We start from the raw sequence: 24,771 nt of genomic DNA, 5'->3' as shown, positions 1-24,771 counted from the left end.
TGACAGAGCTGTTTGGTCACTTCAAGGAAAGACTGGGAAAGAGATGAGCCCTTATGCAGTGGGAGGAAAAGCAACACCTGTCAGGAGGTACAAGGAAGAGTTGTTTTATTCCAAGATAAATTTGTGCCCCAAATACTTTCTTGTGGTTATCCAACAACCCTAAGTTGGTAGTTATTTGTGTATATGGCTCTCAGCTCAGCTTAGCTCAACCCAGACCTAATTCTCTTAATTTACCTGTAATTTTTGCAAACCTCACTTTCATTCCTTTTAGATACCAGCCTCACTGAGAAGCATTATATTACAATCAATCACCCTGCTTTTTTAACAATTTGAAAATCTTTCCGTAATAACCAAATTATCCCAACTTTTTTCATCTAAATTATATTCTTCTATAAGTGAAGTTATCAATAATTCCTGCTGTTACACACAAAATAAAGCCAGGATATGGAAAGGTCTCTGTTGGATGTAAAACTGCACTGACAATCAGTCGTGTGTAGTTGCGCTGAGTACAGCGAAGTTAGAAAATGCCTGTTGCTAACAGCAGCCGAGCTGAGTTTGAGCTTTTCCCTCTCTCATTCCTCCCTCCCTGCACCCCCGCCCCCAACTTTTCAATTGCATCTAATAGCATATTTTTCAACCATAACTACTACTGCTGCAGGTAATTCAATTTCTTTTATGAAATATAATTATCACTGGAAGAAACAAAAGGGGAAAGGTACTATTCTGTCTAATTTTCTATGACTTCCTCATCCAGAACTTATACCTTCCCACCCCCTACACACAATGCTGTACATTCTATTTTGTGCCACTGCACTGGTCATAGGACACAATAAGTCTCATTTTTTCATGCCGCTCTCTTCTGTAAGTGTGGTTTATAAATCACAGCAGACTTGCTAACAGCGTGTGACTGACAATCTTGTTTGATAGACAATGTGTGATCCTTTCAGCCTTTTACTAATAAGCTCATTAGGATAGAAGGCTTGAAAATACTTTCTAGGCTATAGCAATGAACCTCAGCAAATTCAGTGCATGTCTGACCACTCAAACTTTAGAGAATCAATCTTTCTTCAATCAAAACTTTGTCAGGTTCTGCTGAATGTCTTCTGAAGGTTACTGTGGGGCTTTTTTCTTTTCTCCTTCTCCATCTGCATTTTTTTGGTTGGTTGGTGGTTTTTTTTTTTGGTAATACAGATTCCTTTGCAAACACAAAAAGCCTTCCAAACTAATGTAGGTCAAGGTGAAATAGTCTGAACACTTGTTTTTTTCTTTTCCAAGTTGGTCTTTTGAAAACCTTTTAAACGATTTTTGCTATTTTTTAAGGTATGACCTTATTTTAGATGAACTTTTAAGTAAGCATTAATTTTAAGAAAAACCTTAAAATACCTACAGCCTATTGATATTGGCATTTAGATTGAGGTTTCCAAAATGCAAATGGAAAACTACTTGATCAGTGACTGATTAAGCTACTTCTTAGTTTCTCTTCATATTCCGATTCTGGTCAGACAATTACAAAAATCCCATTTGACACATGCACACACATTTTGAGGCCTTAAAATTAATTTGGAAAAAAAGATTCTAAAAATAGGACTGAAATAATAAGTGCTTCCGAAGAATTCTCTCTGTCATGAGGAAAAAAAAAAGTCAGAACATCAGTACTATGGTAAATACCTTAAAGGTGATCTCTTTCTGGAAAAACTGACATCTTTAAATAACTACTGTGATTGAAAACTTACTGACTGAGAAATTCTCATGTGATTGATAGAAACTAATACAGTGTTCCAGGGAATGGGGGAGGCTTGCTTTTGGCGATATTTCTTCTTACAGCATAGGGAACGATATCACTTAGCTATATTGGGGAACTGCAGCATGTGGGACTGCAGACTTTACTTCTTCTGCTAAATAGCTGCTTCATCATGTGGCTGAAAAGCAACTCTCCTTCTGACTGACTCTCCTTCTGGCTCATGAATTACAGCAGACATTCTGTTCTGTTAGTCAAAGAACAGCCTATAAGTATGGACCTCATCTCCAATAAATCCAAATCATCATAAGGGAAATGAGAAAGTATATGATCTTCTTCACTTTATCACAAATCTATAAATACTTTTTCTTTTTTAATCATCTCCTGATTTTCTTAGTTCATTCTCATGTTTTCCCTTTTCTTTTTCAACTTCCTTTTTTCTACACTTTCTTTTTTTTCCTGTCTTTCTTTGGGTTTCCATAAAAGTAAAATTTCCTATCGCTTCCTGGGTTTTGACTTTACTCTATGGCTGGTCTTCTGGATCCTGAGCTTTCTTCTTCTTTTAGACCTTTCACTTCCCTTCCTCTAACCAATTCAGTCTTTCTTGCATTAAACACCCTTCATTCTTCTAGCCCTGTTCTGTACTGCCTCTGAAGTTTCTCTTCTTTCAACCACGATGGGAGATACAGCTGAATAATTATTATGAGCAGAGAGAAAGAAGCTGCAGTTTTTAGTAATGAAACTGCCAAGACTTAGTGAGTTGATGTAAAGGAACAATAGCATCAAGCAGTCAATAAGTAGTACTAACAAATCAATGTAGATAGTGAAAGCAAAGAATTAGACAACTGCCTGCCTCAGGCAGTGCTTACAGGTGCCAGGATTAGACTGAGACAACTTGAATGATGACATCATTCTTCTATCCTTTTTTTTTTTTCCTTTCTAATTCCTTCTTCCATTTACCTCCCAGACACACTTCTTACTTCAGAAGAAGAGCCTGTTAAAGATCAGTAGCACTATATATTGTTTATTTCAACTATGTCACCTGAAAGCTATTCACCTTCTTCCTTTTGCTAAAAGGATGAGATAAAGACAACCTACTGTGGCATCAAATTTGAGTTAGGTAGAGGCTGGGCACAGAAATCCAGATGAGCAATGCAGAATGCTTTTGCTGTCATGTTCACCTAAACCCTAATAGCAATAGTCTTCATACAGATCAGCTTAGGGAGCTACATATATTCTGATCTCAGTACCTTTCTCTTTCCACTGAATACTTTGGTTACTAAGATGTGGCCTCTGAACCTTGTAGACTCTGTTCCTTCCTGTTGGACCTTTAATTCCTGTTGCCGCAATGGCCCAGTTTCAGTGTGGTCATTAAATATGTTAGACACATTATTCTATAGTCAGACAGCTAGGGAACAAAATGGTGGATCTAATTGTGCCTAGGACATGGTTAACCACTGCCCATGCAAGAGAGTGCTGTGCTCTTTCCTTCCTTTCTTTGCACTTTCATATCTTCTTCTGTCAAGGAAGAAGTTACTCAAAAATACCCAACCCCTCACATCACTCAGTCACTTAGCTATGCTGCCAACGGCAATCACCTAATTCCTTGTTGCCAAAGGGTGAGATTCTACTTTGGTATCAAAAATGCAAAAATCAGGGGACAGACTAAGTTTTATAAGATGTTTGAGTTCTGTGCAGAAAGGAGAACTTACTCTGAGGACAATTCTCCAGAGGACCACAGAGCTCTGGAAAGTATGGAAACAGCTACTAAGTATCACCAGTTCCAATGCTGTGCTTCAGAAAAGGAAGATGTACAGAGCCTTAGCATTTGTGTTTTGACTAGCTCTGCCTTACCCACTATTCAGATTGTGAGAATTTATTTTTTCTTTAGACCAACATAACCTCACCTATCTCCCTATCACACAGTATTCCACTCATCATCTCTGAATTGCTGAATTACTGTATTCTTTACTTTCACACTGCATGACATCTAAGTTGGAGCAGCCTGCCTAAGGTATCTAGGGTTAGGGGTCATCATGGGGTCAGTTTCTTTTAAGGTAAGGATACTCATCAATATCTCCAGTCAGTAAAAGTTTTGGGAAACTACGTAGATGAGACACACTCTTTCTGCCTTATCATTGCAGTGGACATGCAAATTATTTGTTGGAGCTATATACCCGTAACATGTATTTTTTTTAAACATTTTACAAAATTACTCCTGATAATTGAATAAGAAGGGCAGCTGCTAGAACAGAAAAGAATGTTCCCAGCCCACCCATGCTTTTACCTACAATAAATCGTTGTTCTTTCAAGGTGCACGGAATTGTTTATTATTGTGCCTCATTTTCATTCTTGTTTTGAAGCCAGTAACTGAGGTGCATTCAATTCTTGCTAATTATTAATAATGACTATTCTCTTGACATGAAGATGTTATACTGTGCCCTGTTTTTCCAAAATGTGAATTGAACTTAATTTTAAAATCTCTAATTAATCATGTAATTTTTGAATGCAGTTGTGCATTTCTTTTTAACTTACAATCTTATCGTTAGTATATAGTACTAATTATGGTTACCTAAAATCTCGGTGCTGTAATTTGATGCACTAAGTGCAAACAAATTATTGATAAAATATCTTACAGGTCATACAAAACCAATTTCATGCCAATTAATTAAAGCTCACAAATTTCAGGCAGAGGGAATAACTCTATTTGAATTATAAAATAGGAACAAAGACAAGAAGCACAAATAAATATAAGCAGCAGAATCTATAGCTGAACTGTGTCTCACTGAGACACAGATTCAGACACAGTTAAAACAATTAGTTCTCTTCCAAATGTTAATGTACCTCAAAGAGAAGATATAATACCACTGCAGACAGCAGTTAAGAAGCCTTTAATGTGACTGATGGCTAGTGAGATTCTTTGCAGTTTGAAATGGTACTGTCCTCATTCTGATGAATGACCCAGCAATTAAAGAAAAGATGGTCCTACTCACATCCAATTTCATAGCAAGACTGTTTACAGACTGAAGAAGTTATGAAGGAAAGCAAGAACTCATTAAAGAAAGGAAGAAGTCATTAAGGAGAGTTTCTATCCCTGTAAATCACAGCACATGTGAATTTGGACATAAAATGAAAGGAGCTAGCTGAAAGTTCACGGATCAAAATTAGCGGGTACAACAATATGGTGATGCTGTTATGTGCTTCTTCTGTAGAACTCCTGATCCAGAAGTAGATAAGGCCTTCCTCATGCTATGGGAGCAAACCTCACATTCACAAGCCCCAGTGATTACAGGAGATTTTTACTACTCCGGCGTCTGCTGGAAGGATAATACAGAGCAACACAACCAATCCAGGAGTCTTCTGGAGTGCATTGAGGACAACTTCCTGACACAGGTGATCAGGGAATAAAAAGGGGATCAAAGACCTTGGAACATCAGTCATATGAGAGGCTGAGAGAACCAGGACTGTTCAGCCTAGAGAAGAGAAGGCTCAGAGGGATCTTATCAATGTATATAATACCTGATGGGAGGAAATTAGTAAGAAGGAGCTGAGCTTTTCTTTTCCAGTAGTGCTGATTGAAAAGAAAGCTGACAATGGGCACAAGCTGAAATAAATAAAAAAAAAAACAACACCCAAATCAAATCACTTAAACACAAGAAACAACTTTTTTACTACAGGAGTGGTCAAACACTAGAAGGGGTTGCCATGAGAGGTTGTGGAATCTCCATCCATGGATATTCAAAACTCGGCTAGACACAGACCTGAGCAGTCTTCTCTAGCTGACCCTGCTTGAGCAAGGTCATTGGACTAAACAGTCTCCAAAGGTGCCTTCCAGCCTCAACATTTCTGTGATTCTGTGGGTCTGTGACAAAAACTGAAACAGGAGACCATTGCGCCATCTAGATTATGATTTAGTTTCATACCGAACATGCAGTATAAGCCAAGAACAGATATTCGCTTTGATCAAAAAGCTACTTTTTCAAGTTTTGAGAAAAGTTTGCCAAATAAAACTAATCTGTATTCATACAGCAGGGATATTAATCAGGTTAATAATGGTATCAATCCTGAAACTAGTACCATCAGTGCAAACTAACTACTGAAAAATTAAACAAAAATGGGTAACTGCTGCCTGTAAGCATGCCAACCAGGTTTGTGCATTCACGACACACAATGAAACTGCACAAATATATGTAAACAACACATTCCTAGTTAGGCCATCTGGTCTGTAACTGCTGCCTCTGTGTTTGCTGACATGGGGTACCGGCACATGGAAGACTGACTGATATTTATAAAATATTTTTATCAAGTACAATCTTTCTATAATTAGAGTAACACAGACATAGAGATAAATCAGAGTCAACTCTGGCATTTCCTAATATTCGTGTCTTAATTATTGGAAATCTAATTTCTTATTTTTTAATAGATAGGCATGGATATTTTTCACATTTCACATAGATTAACTTTATATTCTTGAGAATAATATACAGTTGAGCATTTTATTCTTTAGGGATGTTTTTATAATAATGTAATGGGGAGTGCTTCAGCAAAATGATGACAATAAAATCTGGATTAAATTCAACATCTATAAAGAAATATTTTCAAAAGTTAGATATAAGTTCTCAAAAAGCAAAGTCATCTATAAAATAGAAACACTTTTGAGAAAAAGAAGCTCCAACAGCCATCCTAAGAGCCACTGACAGTGTAAGGAGCACTTCATGGTAATGATACATGCAAGAGGTATGTGAGGTTCCACCACATAAGAAAAAGATCAGGTTTCTCTCCAGCTCTAACAATTCAGACACTGACATATGACTGATGCCGCAAATATGTGAAGACAGTACATTTGGATTTTGTCTCAATAGGTGGCTTTTTTTTTTTTTTTTAACCCTAATAACAACTCAAATGCCTAAGCATATTTGCTAAGAACTGATTGGTGCAGTAACTCTTGGCTCCAAAATTACATCCATTTATAAATATTTTTAAAATAAAATAAAAATAACTGGAGCAGAAGGGAAGGCATCTACTAAGATATGAACCAGGAGGCTTGATTCTGAATGAAGGAATTCATACAGAATAACAATTCAAAAGAGGAACAAAAATTTGAGCGCTGCCTGCCAATTGTGGGCACCAACAATGTGGTAAGACCATTCTTTTTTATAAGAGGCTAAACACTTTGATCTCACTTTATATCTGTCTGTGACACTATTTTTATCAATACCAAGAAGAAAATTTGGGCTGTCTGGCCTCAAGAAAATCTTATTTCAGGAGGTAGCAGATTTAGTAACACACTTAAAATGGTCAATGTTTTTAGGATTGTAAGAGTGAATCAAAGGGCCCAATTTGATCCACTTAAGTCAGACCTTTTTTAACATAGTGGAACAGCACTCATGTCCCTACTACTAAGTGCCCCAAAGCCACCTCAAAATACTATCTTATGATTTTAAAGCATGGTTTGGAAAGAAAATTTTTAATGTCCTTTGAGTAGATATTTTCTTATTCATTGTTTTGTTTGTAAATACTCTCTTTATACAAACACACTGAGGAAATGAGAAAAAAGCTCAAAATCAGTATCTGTAGCAATAACACGGAGCTAATTTCCTACTGTTTTAAGTCTAATGGAGCCACCTGAAGTAACACATCAGGGAAATAGACTCCTTTCTTTACAATATCTAATCCACGGCCATGGGATTTGCATTTCTAAAATCATTTAATTGAAATGAAAGACTGCGAGAAATCTTTTAAATTAAGCACAAATAAAGGAAATACAGAGTTAATGCTGCATCACTGATGCTTGTTTTAATGGATTCTCCTGTGCTTAGATGTTGTTGCAGCCGCAAAAATTCTTGCAGCATTGACTGTTTTCTGAGTTCATGAAAAGTGAAAGCACAAGGCGGATGAGTTAAGAACACAGGGACAGCCTTGCTCTGACTTTCTGTGCTTTACCTACCTTAAATGACATCCATAACAACATACAAGCAGTTTAACACTGTCAGTGTGGGATTTGGGCAGTAGGTTTAGTTTACTGTTGACAAATATAGTACTTGAGCCTGAACCATCTATCCTGGGATAGAACATGGTATAAAAGGTTGTTGACTAGAAACTTTGAATAATTCATTGCCTGTGCTCTCTTTTCAGTAAGCTACTAAGTCCCTTTTTAGATCAAACATCCCAGTATGGCAGGATGTTGTCACCTAGGATGATTGGAAACATTTTTGCTACTATCCTAGTTTGAAATGAGCTCTAAAGAGGAGTTCAAACAGGCAGAGCTGACAGGGATATTCACTCATAATAATCCTAGGAGTGTGAAATTCACATAGATGGCCAAAGGAGAAGAGAAATAAGCCTTGGTTTATAGCAAAGTGAAGAGACTAGGAATGCTTTGTGGGTTTTCTGTGATACCTGTGTCCATTGTAAGTGTCACCGGGAAGAAATTGCATTGTGTGAAAGGGACAGAGTTTGGCTACTGTAAGAGGGTCTCCATCCTGGGGGAGGTACACCTCTTTGCACCCAACTTGAACATTTCAGTGTGGGTGTGTCACAGGCATACCCCAAAGTGTGGGAACTCAGTAATTTTTCAAAAGGGAGATTTTTTGTATTTGCAGCAAGAAAAAAGATGCTTCTTATTAAAATAACAGATATTTATTTATTAATTTTTCTTTTCATCTTGCAGAACAACCTTACCATTCAACACAGATATTAACAAAATGACTCAGCAGGACTTAAGAAACATAAGTATCCATTCAACACCAAGCTGCCTTTCTGTTACTCTTACTGTAAATAACTTTTGGTTAAAATGATTATTTTTTTTATCTCTTTAACTGACAAGCATGTTAATATAACATCTGACATTACAGATGTAAAGTCAACAAAAATATTTTCTTTACATTTCATGATCCCCAATTTTCTGTCCTTTTCACAGGAAGTTACTATGTTAAAAAATAAGCATGCTATTTTCAGGGTGGTCTTTTAAATTTGGCAAAATCAAGTAGCTACTTCTTTGAAATAGCTATTTTACAACAGCTGCTACTCACTGCAGTCCTTCCTGTTTTAGATGGAAAGATCTAAGTTTATGTATGATTTTCTCTCAATCCTTTTTGATTTTATTAATTTTGAAGAAACAGTAGCTATAGTTCTATATGTTGGTATTTCAGCATTTCAGTGTGCTTACTAGCTATAGCTGAATTGTTAATGATATTTAGGGAAGCTTTTCTTTGGGATTCTCTGGTATGGTCTGTTGGTGGAGGTAAGAGAGAGAGACTTATAACTTAATATACATGTTTTAGGTTTTCAAATGTTAATTTTAGTAGTAGGTTTGACCAAAAGAAATTATCAGAGTTTAATATCTGTCTAGGGACAATATCTAACAAAAAATGCCTAAGATGCAGCATGATAAATCATACTTGCTCAGTAAAGTTGCACATCTGGTTAAATAAAACTTAACTATAAGTCAGAATATTGCGACCTAAAATTATGGCTGGGTTTTGGGTTTTCTACATGTTGCACTCTAAATTATATTGTGAAGGAGATCCAAGAGGCAGACATTGCCGAGAACACTCTCTAGCAATGACACTGCATACAAATCTTTAAGGATATTTAGAAGGTTAGTCTACTAAAAAGTTAAAAAACTTTAATTTACCTTCTAAAAATATGAGTAGTTAATTCTTCCTAAGATTCAATGCAACATTTCAATTACGCTAAAAGCTTAAGAACTTTAACCAAGCAGCATACCAGTAATTCACAGGGAAAGGCAGAAGTTCATGATTAAATCCCTTCTATTAGCCATTTTAAACATAGTAAAGGTAAATTGATGACTGAAATTATTGAAGTTCTAGCGTTTACAAAAGCAACAGATGAATAATAAATACAAAGTGAAGTAATTAACACTTTTCTCTGGAGAAAAAAAAAGGAAGAAAAAAAAGTATAATAAGTACAGAAAGGGGATACATACTCTACCACAGTTTGATAGCTGCCTGCTAACTTTGGGAATAAATCCATCTGACCATGAGTGAACTACTTGTCAGGTTGTGAAGAAGGAAGAGGGCAGTTTTCTTCAGACAGTAGGTCTCCCAGCCCTTACATGTTGTGGAGATGACAAGTGTGTGAGACTCCCCTGCAAGTGTTGGGAGCAGCAGAATGTAATTAGTAGACATCCATAAAACCCTCCATTGAAAGCCCCATTCTGCTTTTTCTCACCTGTGGACACTGTAAGACTGAAGCTCATGTGCTGCCAGAGTACTGATCAAGTGCACTGCCGAGGCTTGGAAAATGTGTTTCTGTTATCTCCACATAACTGGTGAAACCAAACAAATGGGAAGAAGACATCTGTGAAATATTCAGCATCTGCTGCTTTCCAGAACAACTGGTTGTTTTAAATTTTTGATAGACTTATTTTTTGCCCACATAATGATGCATGAAAGATTAACCAGGTATGAAAATTTTACCAAAGCACTGTGAATCTCTGAAGTAAAAACAGAGCTATTTCTCTGAGCCACAGTTTTGCAAGTAAACAAATATGAATGATAGCTTTCAAAACCTCTTGTACTACAACATTTCAGTGGTTCCATCCTAAAGATAACATGTGGCCTCTATTCTACATATATTTATGTCTATTCACCGAATTCAATAGGAAAGTCACATAAAAAAAGTCTACCACTATCTAGGCCAGAATAAAAAGTGTTTCTGCAAGATGCATAACCCTTCAGCATTTTCTGGTGGCCAGCATGCTCTGCAAAGTGTGACAAGATGAAGCTTGTCCCTCCTAGGCAAAACATTCAGTTGAAGATGAGTGATTAAGGGGAAAGAAAATTTTTCTTATTTATTGTTAAATCACCTTTGTGTACATCTTGATCTCTTTATTTTTGACCTCGAATGTTTGTACTTATGTTTGTTTTCTATATATTTCTATATTCTATGTACTCTACTCCTGTTTGTATGTTTCTATATAACGTCTTGCACACAAAGCATCTTTGGTGAGGCTTTTAAGAAAATTATGAAGCTAATGCCTATTATTTTCTGATCCCCAAATTGAAAAACGGAAAATTTTGACCTGTTTTCTATGTCATATATGACATGCTTGTGATTTTACAGTGACATTTCAGCCGCCATTTGGAAGCAGAAATAAGATCTTGCCTGGTTCAAGCTAGAGAGCCAAGTCCTACCGGAGGGAGTTGCAATGAATTGTGCATTGGCGACAGAGAGGCATGTTAGACTTTTAGCTATAAAAACCTGTCAGAATCAGAATATAAAGTGGTAGCGATGAAGGTGATTACTACTGCTCAGAAGACAGGTGATTAAATATTCGTAGGGAAACTGGGTGAAATCTTGCCTTCATTAGTATCTGTGGGAAAACTCCCCTTGGCCACAACACACTTGGGATTTCATCTGTTGCCTCCTGCCCAAATGAGTCCCTTCTGTGCTCCTGTGCTTTCAGAAGCTCCTACAGTTATTTGTATTATCTGCATTCTCAAATACTCAGAGAAAAGCATTTGGCTTATAATGAGCAGAGTTTTAAAAGTTTAGACCATCGTGTATTTAAAAACTTCACCTGGAGTGAACATCTGGGATTCTTAGCAACACTGTTTTAAAGATATAGTAAAAGCCCCAAAGCCCAGCATTTTGAGCTCCCAGCTTCATTTTCTCCACCCTCTGAAAAGCTCACTTGTTTATAACATGGCAATTTTTAAGCTACACTTTCTTTCTTTCTTTCTTCCTTACCAACTACCAAATAAAAAGGAATTGTAAATTTTATTGTAGTGCTCCTAAACCTGACAGTGCAATATGTAAGGCACCCTCATAGTTCTCTACTTTATATATTATTTTTATGATGAGAATTAAGGGCTTTATGAGGCTGTAATTTCTGACGTTACCATCGTTTCCTAGGAACTCGGTGTTATCCCCAATACACAGAAGAGAAGCTACAACTTTTCAAGGTCAACTGACTGTCTCAAATTAGGAAGGGAAAAAGCAAAAAAATGTCTCCTCCCTCTGCCTTAGTTGAAAACATTTTCAGCATAAAATTGCAAACAAACAAATGCAAAGTTCACAGGTCTTTATGGGTTGTAATCCTAAAAGAGCAGGAGCCCTACTATGCCTGCACAGAGCCCCTCTGAAACTACGGTCAACAAAATTTGTCTGCTTTAAAAGGAGATGACAAAGACAGCCCTGTGGGAGACAAGGTCACCCAAAGCACATGACGCCCCTGTATATGGAGTAGATGGTGTTCAGGAGACTGGAAATCTCCTCCCACTCCCGTTATATGGGTTCAGCACCTCAGCTCACAAAGCTATCCGTACCTGAAATGTCATCTTCTCCTCACTTTCTCCTTTACTGCAGAATCCCCTATGAAGACAGGTTCTCAATAACAGAAATAAGAGTAATCTTTCCAAAAAACTTCATGCTAGAAAGATCAATATTGTCAGGTAGTCTGACCTAATGGCAATGATTTTACACAGAAATTACAATCAGGGCTAAAGTCTCCTAAAGGTACATAAATAATTCATTTTGATTCATAGAACTCACTTCACCCACTATTTTGTATATGCTGAATACTTAGAGTGCAATACCTCTAAAAACACACCTTGTTCCACATGTAACAGGATATAGCAGAAACTGCTGTTTCTTTGAATTAATGCTATTCTTAAAAATACATAAGTAAATCAAACAAGAAGCCCTAGGCTCTGATCACCTTTTCCAATAAAGAAACATAATAATTTACACAACTGGATTGGATTTGCATGGCAAGGTTTTGGTAGGAAAGGGGGTTACAGGGGTGGCTTCTGTGAGAAGCTGCTAGTAGCTTCCCCCATGTCTGGCATAACCAATGCCAGCCAGCACCAAGATGGGCCCACTGCTGGCCAAGGCCAAGCAGTGGTCTGCAATGGTGGTGGAGCTTCTCGGATAACAGAGGGGTAAAATAAATGTTGCAGCAGCTAGGAGAGAGAAGTGAGAATATGTGAGAGGAACAGCCCTGCAGACACCAAGATGAGTGCAGAAGGAGGGGAGGAGATCCAGGTACTGGAGCAGAGATTCCCCTGCAGCCTGTGGTGCAGACCATGGTGGGGCAGCTGTGCCCCTGCAGCCCATGGAGGTCCATGGTGGAGCAGATATCCACCTGCAGCCCATGGAGGACCCCATGCCAGAGCAGGGGGATGCCCAAAGGAGGCTTTGACCCCGTGGGAAGCCTGTGCTGGAGCAGGCTCCTGGCAGGAGCTGTGGCCTGTGGAGAGAGGAGCCCACACTGGAGCAGGTTTGCTGCAGGACTTGTGACCCAGCAGGGACTCACGCTGGAGCAGTCTGTTCCTGAAGGGCTGCATCCATGGAAGGGGCCCACGCTGGAGCAGTCGGTTCCTGAAGGGCTGCACCCATGGAAGGAACCCACACTGGAGCAGTCTGTTCCTGAAGGGCTGCATCCATGGAAGGGACCCACGCTGGAGCAGTCAGTTCCTGAAAGACCGCACCCATGGAAGGGACCCACGCTGGAGCAGTGGAAGAGTATTATTTCTACTCCCCTGAGGAGGAAAGAGCAGCAGAGACAACATGTGATGAACTGACCATAACACCCATTCCTGCACTGCTTTGAGGGAGGAGGTAGAGAATTTGTGAGTAAATTTAAGCCTGGGAAGAAGGAAGGGGTGGGGGGGATGTTCTTTTAAGATTTGCGCTTATTTCTCATTATGCTACTCTGATTTGATTTGCGTTAAGTTAAAATAATTTTCCCCAAGTCGAGTCTGTTTTGCCTGTGATGGTGATTTTTAAGTGTCCTTATCTCGACACAAAAGCTTTTTGTTCTTTTTCTCTCCCCTGTCCAGTTAAAGAGGGGAGTGATAGCGCAGCTTTGGTGGGTACCTGGTGTCTAGCCAGGATCAACTCACCACAAGGAATTTACACAGCTCAATAGATTCCGTTGATTGTTCCAGGCTACAGTACTTTTAACCATGAAAAAAAAAGGTTGTAGTTGTGATCGTGTGTATATATGTAGGTATAAATAGAACAGAAGTTGAAGTCAGCACAATTTTCTCTCTTATTCTTGCATTGCAAAAAGAAGTGTATTTTATTATAATAAAAAAGGTGGTTTTTTGACCAGTAGAAACTAATTCTGCTATCTTTATTCACCCTGACACCATTTGCTTAGAAAGTGAGTCCTCACTAATAAGGACTAATGTTGGTTTTGCTAAAGCAGTAATTTTCATTTGAGGAATGCAAACGGCTTAGCACATCATCCACTAAAACAAAATTCTGCAAAATTGTTGAAATACTGCTAATATGTTTCTGGCTTTGTTGTTTTGATTTGATTTTGAAAGCATTTTTGAGGTAAATAGCTTATTATTCTTTTTAATGAAACTTGCATCAAAATCGTTCTTTCTCATAATATCAGTATTATTAATTTCTCAGATTTGTCCTAGAGCTCTGTCTCTAATTTGTGATTTTGCTTTTAAACAACAACAAAAATTAAAGATAAGGACATGTTGACAATCTAATTAGTGTACTACACCTTTGAGTTTTGACGTGTTAAAACATGGACCACTTGCTCTTTTAGTGACAGCTCTAATCATTTGGGCAAGGTCTCACACCTGCATTCTTCATAAAAGTCTAGTTGTGGTATTTCTTAAGTGGAAGCGAACTCTGTGACAGATTTCTATACTGCATATAAGAAAAATGTAGCACAGTAACTAGCCAAAGCATGCTTCTATTTAGCATATAGGCTTGCAAAAAGGAAATAGGTGATTTCTCTCCCTGATCTTGCATCCATGTGGGAACATTGTGAGCTGCCTGACATACCCTGTCTGTGGGGTTTCAGAGAACCATAACTAAACTGGTACACTTACATGTTTAAACTTACATGTTTCAGCCCAACAGGACAGAAGCAAAACCTTTCTTAACAGTGTTATTCTATAAGGTAGGTGTCGTGGTTTGAGCCCAGCCGGTAACTCAGAACCACACAGCCGCTCGCTCACTCCCCCCCCCCCCCCCCCTTCTTCCTCCCCCCGCTCCCGGAGGGATGGGGAGGAGAATGGGAAGAATGTAACTCCCATGGGTTGAGATAAGAGCAGTCCCGCAACTAAGGTATAACACAAAACCACTACTGCTACCACCAATGATAATAACGATTAGTGAAATAACAAGGGGAGAGGATACAATTGCTCACCACCCGCCGACCGATACCCAGCCCGACCCGAGCAGTGATCAGGGCCTTCCGGGTAACTCCCCCCGGTTTATATACTGGGCATGACGTGCTGTGGTATGGAATACCCCTTTGGCTAGTTTGGGTCAGGTGTCCTGTCTCTGCTTCCTCCCGGCTTCCCCTCCTCCCTGGCAAAGCATGAGACTGAGAAAGTCCTTGGTTGGAATAAACATTACTTAGCAACAACTAAAAACATCGGTGTTATCAGCGTTGTTCCCAGGCTGAAAGTTAAAAAACACAGCACTGCACCAGCTACTAAGCAGGAGAAAAATGACTGCTATAGCTGAACCCAGGACAGTAGGTTATAAAATGCTGCTTTTTTAAGAGCTGGCCTCTAAGAAAGCAATAGTTACATGGATCCCACACACACTATAGGTACTTTTACCTGTAAATAGGCATGTACAAGGCAAAACTTCTCCTTAAACTTGAATTTAAACATGGTTTTTCAATGGCAGAAACTTTTTTAAAACTACTAAGAGCAACATTTATTACTGAAAATCCTAGGTGTAAAGTCCCAGGACTAACACCTCACTTTTCTTGGATCCCCGTGGTTGCCAACCTAGAAATGAAAGCATCTGGTTGGTTGTCCTTCCAAAAGGTGTAACTGTTTTTGCATGCAATTCCTTCATTGTTCACGAATATATTAAAAATCAGGTTTTGTGGACTGAAATACTGTAGGGAACTACTGCACTGACAGTCCTGGACACCATGGTCCTATATTAATCTGATCTACATATTATATAGTAACACCACAGGGCTTTATGAAATACTTTAGGGAAGAGAAGTTATGGGATATGCATCTCAGTGAATACTGAATTTTTTGATTCAGTCTTTTAATTGGCTGCCTTGGTAATCTATGGCTGTAACAGGCCATCTACAACACAGAATAGAAGTTAGTGTTTTGGTAAGTATGGCTCAGAGTTCTAGATATTTTAGTAAATATGCTTATGTTATTTTTACTGTGATAAATCTGTGTACAGTTTACCAAGGTTAGCAAATAAAGCATTTAACCTAGCCATTTACTGCGTCTTGCTCAGTATTTTAATGAATGCATTGTGAAAACTTTTATAGGCAGCTGTCAGTGTCATAGGCAAATCAATTCTTCCCTGTATTAAATACACAGGTAAGCAGAGAGGTTTAATGATTTTTTTTTTATAATTAAGGTTTTTTTTCTGTCATGCATGATAACTTTTTCAAATTAAAAAAAAAGGCATAAAATAACCTTTTTTGAAAGAGGAAATTTTAATGAATTTAAAAATATTCTTGGTTATTACAAATTTCCTATTGCACTGAGAATGAAGGTACTTGCAAATTGTTTTGAAAATTATTTGAATTTTTCTAGCTGTCATAAATCATAAATGATCCCTCTTGCTGTGATGAACACACAAAAAATAATGAAAAATATCATAAACTAGAAAAGCATTGTAGCAAATTTTTTCCTTTAATGTAACCTGAAATGCAGAGATATTTTATTCTTGCCTAAAGTCATAAAATCTTGCACGTTATTAAGATATCTTTAGTGTCAATTTTGTTTTTCTTATGCTCCACAGTATAGTTTTTCCTAAGTTATAGGATAATTATAAATATTGGATATCTTAGTCTTAAATTTGAAATATAAACTCGTAGATGTAGTTGGAGCAGTCATTTTTATGACAAGTCTGCAAATAATTCTGAATTCTTTGTGACCAGACTCTGGATTTCTCATACAGGCCTCAGCTGTACCTGGGAGGCATGGTGAGCAATAAGGAGGAGTTTAAAGCTGTGCCATGCAAAGTTCAGTGTTCTGCCTTTTGGTTTACTCTTGGCACACCTGTCCACGTAAAGCCATCTTAATGATGAAGTACTTCTCAATGTGCAGCTTCCTCTTCTTTAAACTCATTTCACAGGACATATGGACATTAAATAATGTGTCTCCCCACCCCCATCCTTGCAAATCTGGTTCCACGCTGGCACAGTAAGAAAAGGCCAGTCCTTAAGATTTGGGGAAGGTAGTCATCCAGTTATGGACCCTACTCAGACTATACACTGAGGAAGAACTTTGTCCTTTCCCGTCCTCTCCCATTATCACTGAGAAAATACAACCCTCATTCTCACTTAACTCTTACGCTATCCAAATGATCATTGAATAAATGAGATTTTTTTTTGTTCAATATTTACTTGCAGATTTGGTCTAATGTGCATAATTTTGTCAATTCAAAAGTTAGTTAGTTAGTTCTTCATCATCGTCTTTCCCTTTCCAAAAAGAAACCCTTGTCTCTTTCCCTACTGCTCCATAATTTCCAAAAGTCTCTAAACATTTGAGTGTACCACTTTCATAGCATTAAGAAATTTCATAGATATCATTGAGCAAAGACAAAAACAGAGGAACTGAATGTTGAAGAGCAATGACTTCTAATATTACTGATAAAGCAATCCAAATTAAGCTAGATTATTTTGAACTAAATAATACCATCATGAAATTTAGTGCCTGTGGTTTTTTCACCTAACAACAAAGAAAAACAGCTTAGGTAGAAGTCAGAAGTCTAAATCACACAAACTATCCGTAGAAACGAGTTTGTTTTTCGCAAGAAAATAGACTGTTATTGAAAGAACACCCCAAAATGTTATTCCACCTTTTCCCTTACAGTTCTTGAAAATTCCACACACGAATCCAGAGGTCAAACCAGTTTGACCTGAGCTACTGCATATTACTTAAAGCAGAGAGAGCAGAGTCCTGCACATGTAAAATACCACTCCACTCCAAGTCAAATCAGAGAGTTCTACACAAAGCATCATAATGCCGGAAGACTTCCTTAGACATCAAATGTAAATGTAAATGAGGGAGAGAATTACATTCTCTCTCAGCTTCTACCACCCACAAAGAAGAGAGAACTCCTGCCTTAGACTCTTTCATGCTGTAGCAATTTGATAAAGAGGTAACATTACATTTGGTGTTCAGATCCTGATATCCACTGGTGTATGAGCTATAGTATACAATTTCAGAGCACACTGGATGCTAGGACCTGGTCATGTAAGGGCTGTTTCCAGCTTATACATTCGCATGGGTAGAACTGATATTTTTGGTTGCATGTTTATTAGTGGTCAGCCAAAACATTTGTGAATTACTTTCAAATTCCTTTTCTATGATTGTTAAATAATAATTAAAAAAAAAAACAACAAACAGAAAGTTCTGTAATTTCGTTTTAACATTTTATAATTCTTGGCTGTTCTTAACTTTAGGTTCATTTTGCTGACATTTTCTCACACAGGCCAGTGTGATTTATTTTTCAGTTTAGCTCGTTATTAGGAAATTAGACACTGCAGCATCTATATGTGATTCTTGTGATTAAAAACCTCATCTGTCAGGTTCTGTCAAAACCAGATTTCATTTTTTTATTTTGATTTCTATAATTTATGTTTACAGTGTATGGCAAGAAAAAATTAAATTAATAAAACAAATACATGCTCAGAGAAAATTAATCAAAACTTCCATAATATATTATGGGGCCACTTAGAAAACACTGAACGTGTTAAATATATGGTTTTCATCTTGCTTCAGGTTACTACTTGCCTGAATTCTTTTTTATTTTTGCTTTTTTGTTCAGGCTAAATTCAAAAATCTCATCTGGCATAACAATGTCTATTTATTTTGATACGACAGGATATAAAATGATGATGGATGTGAGCTAGTGAAGGTTCAGACACAAACCAACAAATCTCTGTGTCCTTGAGGTTAAATGCAGAATTCTTCTCTGTTCTTAATGGCTCATGGAGATACCACATAGTCGAGATGCAGTAGTTTCTATCTTGCACTGTTATATGAGCGCAACCTTCCTTGTGCTATCTGCCATGGTTAATGGCTAACATTTATAACCAAGCAGTTTATTCTGCAGCTGGAGAAGTAAATCCAGCCAAAAATAAATAAAAAAGGCAAGCTGGATTTGTCTTGAAGGTGCTTAACCAAGCCCCGCACTTCACTTGGAGAGGTCCTTAAATGAGAAGCTGCTCAGATGCATACAAATATTTGCCTACAGCAGCTGCTCTTCACTCTCAGGGGTGTAACGTGTAACTTATGCTTCCCCACATGTAATACATGTCACTTTTTCGAGTGTGTTTATAGTGTCCTAGTGGAAAGGCTTAAAAATCTGCAAGCCTCAGACCCCAGGAGTGCAGAACTTTTAAAGGTTAAAACAATGCTGATATGAGCAAAGCCAAGGCAAAGGAAAATAAGCTTGTCTCCTCATTTGTGGGTACTCAGAGAGTGATTGTTGTGAAGTGGAAGTAAAAATCAGTGTGAAATTTTAAGGGCATTATAATAGAAGTAAATGTAATATACTAAGTTTCTCATATTTAGAAAACTCTGTTTAGAGAGCTTTTTAGTTCTGCTCTTTCACAGAAGCACATGACAGTTAAAACACACTGGCTCAGGCTGGTCCTCCAGTCTCTCTCACTGAATTACGTTTCAGTGCTGCTCATTCAGGACATAGAATTCTCTGCATTAATTTCATAAGTCTTTTGATTGGGCATTCTATATATAATTTTGCATTCTATCTGTTTCTGGAAAAGAAGGGGGGGAATGACAGTTTTCAACTTCAATAATATTTCAATTAAAAAAATGAGGGAGTTTAATACTGATTTGAAGGCACCACGAAATTCAGAAATACCACCAGTTTATTAAGAAATGTAGGAAACACAAACATGCATCTGAAAGTCAATCCCCAAATACAGATAAGCTTGTAGAACCCTCAGGTTTCCCAGAGCTAGAAACAGAAACACCCTGAGACCTATTTTAGGCCATTTGTTAAATGTTGTCACTTGTTCCAGCCATCCATAAAATACTCACCCATATGTGAATCCTTATGTATTAATCGGATTGAATTATGCAGCCAGCTGCTACAACAGCCAGAAAAAACACCTGTCCCTTTTAATGACTACTATCAATAATCTTGCTTGCAGTGTTTTTATTAAAGAGAGAAAAGTAGTTTCCGTGTGGTATTTTCAATCTACGTGAATCAGGAAGCACAAGACATCTTTTCAGAATCTTGTTCTCCTGGGCTTTTTAGTTGAGATGCCATGACTAAATAGGCTCCGATAAGTTCCAAGCAATAAAACTCCAAACCTTTTGAGAATCTTCTCTTGCTAATTATTATTCAGTATGTTAAAACCTCTTCAGCTCACTCACCTCCACTAAATTAAAATAAGAGGCGAGACCTGTATGAGTTGATTGAGCAGAAGCTATTTCAGCTCTCAGCAGTTTCAGATCTCTCTGTTCCCTGCTGCAATCATATAAGAGCAAGAGAAAGGTGTAGGTCGTTGTGAAGCTGCAGTGATTTTTTTGTTTGCTGTTTTTCTTTTAGACCCTGTTTACTCCTGGAACATCCCTGCATAAAACTACTGCTTTCCACTCAAATGTTTCCTTTTGGTAGCACTTTATTTTTCAGTATTTCTCCAAGCCTGTTAATTTTGAACCTATTTGGAGAGCCCATTTGCTCCATTAAATACATAAGTGTGATTTGACAGTACTGAGATCTCTGTGCTTTTTTAAGACTTAGAGATCACACCCAACATAATTTCATTCATGTGACCAAGCAAGTAAATAACAAATGTACCCTGAAAATTTTTACGAGCAAAGAGAAAGAAGATAATAGTGATGCCAAACAATCACTTAACAGAATTTTCCACAATCATTTTTCCCTTTTATAGAATAAGCTCCATTAAAACACACGCTCTCCCTCTTCAAAAGGAACTCTTAAAACTTCATGTTTATGGATTTCTCCTTTCTTTAAGGGGTATTGCTCTCCTATTTCTTTTCTGTCACTAAACACTTTTGTGTATCTGTATCGGGTCTGGCTGAGATAGAGTCAATTTTCCCCATAACAGCCCTCATAGTGTGCTTTGTATTGGTAGCTAGAAAGGTGTTGAAAACACACCAGCGTTTTGGCTATTGCTCAGCAGTGCTCCCACAGTATCAAGGCTGACTCTCCAACATTCCCCCCTCACCAGTAGGCTGGGGGTGGGCAAGATCTTGGGAGGGAACATAGCCAGGACAGCTGGCCCAAACTGACAAAAGGGATATTCCATACGATATTACGTCTACTCAGCAATAAAAGATAAAGAAGGAGAAAGGGGGAGCATCAGTTGTTTATGACATTTGTCTTCTGTAGCAATCGTTATGTGTACTGAAGCCCTGTTTCCTGGGAAGTGGCCAGATATCACTTGCTGATGGGAAGTAGAGGATTAAATCTTTTGTTTTCCTTTGCTTTCACCCAGGGCCTTTGCTTTTGCTTTATTAAACTGCCTTTATCTTAACTCACGATTTTTTTTTTCCCCACCTTATTTTCTCTGCCCCATCCTGCTGAGGAGGGGAGTGGTAGAACAATTTGATGTGCTTCTAGAGTCCAGCTAAGGTGTACCTACTACAACATCAAAGTACAGTCACATGATTTTCCCATCCATTTGATTCCTACTACCATATTGCTTGATCTTTCATGGTGCATCTTCATGGTCAGCCTCACCAATTCTCCTAGCTGGTTCTGGGTCAGGAAATTTTCACGCCATAAGCAGATCATTAAAATGTAATCTACTGGAAGCAGGAACTCCTGTCTACAAGAGGTAGAATGGATTCATTAATTGTTATAACCTGTTGTGCATCCCTTTTGTCAGGACTTCTTTCTGCCTCATGAAACAAAACCATATCACTTCTCAAGCCCAGGAAACAGTTTTATAAGAGTTAAGGGATTTGTTGGTTTTGTTGGTGGTTTTGGTTTTTTTATTTGAGACACCCAGTTCTCCTGAAAGTGTTACAGCCTGTTAATTAGCATGCGGGTTTTTTCATCATTAAGTTATCAGCTTTTACTGTCATTAACTATTAGCTCAGTACTGCTGTTTATGAGAATGTTTGGTTGATTTGCATATATTATGAATAAATGTTTTTGCACACCAGAGAAATACATACTGAATTCTCCCTTGCCTTGGGCAGACATAATCCCAGAAATGAAACAATTAAAAATGAACATATTTTCTAACACTTTGTTACAATACAGCAGGGCTTGCAGTAAGGTATCTTTATCATCACAGTATTGCTGAATGGTGCTCATACTTAGAAAATTAAATGACTAATCCACATTAGCACAGAAGACAGAGGATACCACAAGGGTCACTGTATATTTCAGAATTGTAAAATTTACATTTTATAACCCCCAGAAGAAACACATTTTTCTTCACTGGCTACTACCAGCAATACTTACCTCAAAATGCCATCAAAATAAATGAATGAGCAAGCACAATAACATTTGTTGAGAAGTACGTTGGCAAGGGTCTTCCAAAAAGAAGGATGTTAATTCCTGGAGGAGCAGTTAGAACTAGTTGTCTTCTGTAAGTATTTAGCAGAGTTCGCACAGATGTTTATTCATTCAGTGCTATTTTTTTTATAGGGAATCTGTAGAACGGAATTGCTTAATCTGTGAGGTGTAATCAGAGGATGTCCAGTATGCTATTAGGCATAACCTAGAAGAAGTGGTAACGGTGCACAGTATAATCAAAAGTACATGTCTAGAATGCTGGTAACTTGTATGCAAATTAACGCTTTGCTTGATTGTATTTCTCTTCATTCAGTTCTGTAGGTTACAAAGGTAGCCTAATTATTCATCTCTTGCTCACTGAAGAAGTTTTTCTCACTTCACTGTTTAGGAATGAAATTAAACATTTTTCTATTATAGGCACTTTCTCTTAGTATTTTTACAAGGTAAATACATGCTATCATATGTAAGGTGTTAATGCATGAGGATTATGAGCCTGTATTAAACCAGAGTTCGTAAACCTACAGCAAAGCAACATCTTACCTTCCAGGTAGAAGCTTCCAAGCTGTAAAAGTCTACTAAGAAAAGTTTCAGTTTTATTATATTATTTTCCAACCAGGTTCAGGCTGGAATTTTGTGGCCTCCTTTGCAGCCAGTGGAGCTGAGAACACAGGGCATGCAGTTCTGCCACAGAAAATGCTCCTTGAAGTAAGACCTACTGCTGACTGGAGTAATGGGCAAATGCTTCAAATAAAAATATTATTTAATCAGTCCTAGCCCACCATTCTGTCACACACCCAGCTGTGAAGTACTACAACATGGGGAAAGACATTTTTTAAATCAGCTGGTGATCTTCTTATGCCACAAAAAAAAAAAAAAAAAGAAAAAAAAATATTGATAGTACCTGTATTTTTTGGTTTATTTATTATTTAGCTGGTGGAAGTGAAAATGCTATCGTAATTCACACAATTCCAAATACCTGCCTTTACCTTAGTATTTTAAAGCTATATTCTCATTCTTATAAATTACAAATATATTGTTGGCAGTGGGGAAAGAGAAACGGGAAGGAAAGATAGAAAAGGGAAAAAAAACTAATACCAAAACATGTTGTCTTCGTTATATAAGGAAATAAAATATGGCATGTACTCATTAGAAATGTCCTCCGCTGTTATATAACTAGGTTGTCACTTTCCGACTCCAAAGACAAAACTATTAAGGGCGCTGTTCTCTGTCCTCTGTGAATATTTTACCTGTGAATAAATTCCCTTCTATGCCTCTTTTACAAAGAGTACATTCAGTATTAGAACTCTTTTCAATAATTGCTTTCTTTTTAAACATACCTTTAAAAATAAATCATTATTAAAATTAGAACTTTTTTGGAATGAGTTATCTCTGGGAAGACTGGATACTTTTAGGAAGAGAAAATGCACTTTTATTTGTTTGCTTTAAGATTTTCCATTTTGCTGGGTGCTTACAAGTTGTTAAGCAAAACAGTAAAAGTAACTTAGAATTGGGATCATGCTGGGGGAAGGGATGTCTGGTCTCTGTTGGTTTTAACCAAAAGTACACATGTAAATGTAATTTCTATTGTAATAGAAAGACTGTGGAAACTGAGGTTTACTATTTTCTTCTGACCTTTTGTCGTGACAAGGGTTTGACCAGCTTTTTTGTTCTATTTCATCCAAACGTGCAACTTTTTCCAAAATATATACTTTTTTTATACTTCAGAACACTTATAATTTCTGAATTGGTATTACATTAGTTTTTAATACATGAAGAGACCACCACTCACTCAGGAGATGGTATAAGGTATACACACTACCTATCCTGCTGATCCTGAATGGGTATCTCACTACAACAGCAACATACCTATGGCAATAGCTTTGAAACTGCAAATGTCTGATGCTTCATGCTGCTTTCAATTACAGGAGTGCTGAGAGCTGATTTTTTTTTTTTTGGTTCAAAAGTAATTCCAAAAATACAGCAAATTATTTGTTCAACCTGAAACAATCTGTGTTGAGAAGAGAGGGTCAGGTGAGGGTTTTGGTGTTTTTTCAAGCTTATAAAGCTTATGCAAATAGAATGTGAGGTCTTTTTGAAACTTTCTTTGAAACTGTCTTTCAAATAATAAAGCAGTGTTTTGCTTAAAGCATAGAAATTCTATATTTGGCTAGATGTTTTGGGTTTTTCACCTCTGATAGAGAGCACACAGGAAACCTAAGACAAAATGTATTGTCTGGTGCCACTCTACATTTAGACCAAAAAAAGAAAATCGATGAAAGAATGGTTCCTAAATCTACTTCAAGAACACCAGTGTTATGAATAATTCAGATGAGAAACCTGTGGTCTCCATATGGTCCTGTAAGAAGCACTCCGATAAGCTGCTTTGCTTGCTACTGAGAAACAAATATGAAAACAGGCAAGATATTGGGATTTCGGAAAGAAAAAGAGAGCAGGTGTCTCATCTTTTAATTTGGAGGGCAGAACCAGGTTCAGAACCAGCATTTCTGTCATAAGGTGCTTTGAGTCACTTTCTCTGAGACATCTAGCCTTTCTTCAGCCACCTGAACATATAC

The sequence above is a fragment of the Strigops habroptila genome, chromosome 1, assembly GCF_004027225.2.
Source record: "Strigops habroptila isolate Jane chromosome 1, bStrHab1.2.pri, whole genome shotgun sequence".
Classification (NCBI taxonomy): domain Eukaryota; kingdom Metazoa; phylum Chordata; class Aves; order Psittaciformes; family Psittacidae; genus Strigops; species Strigops habroptila.
This window is presented reverse-complemented; position numbering follows the sequence as displayed.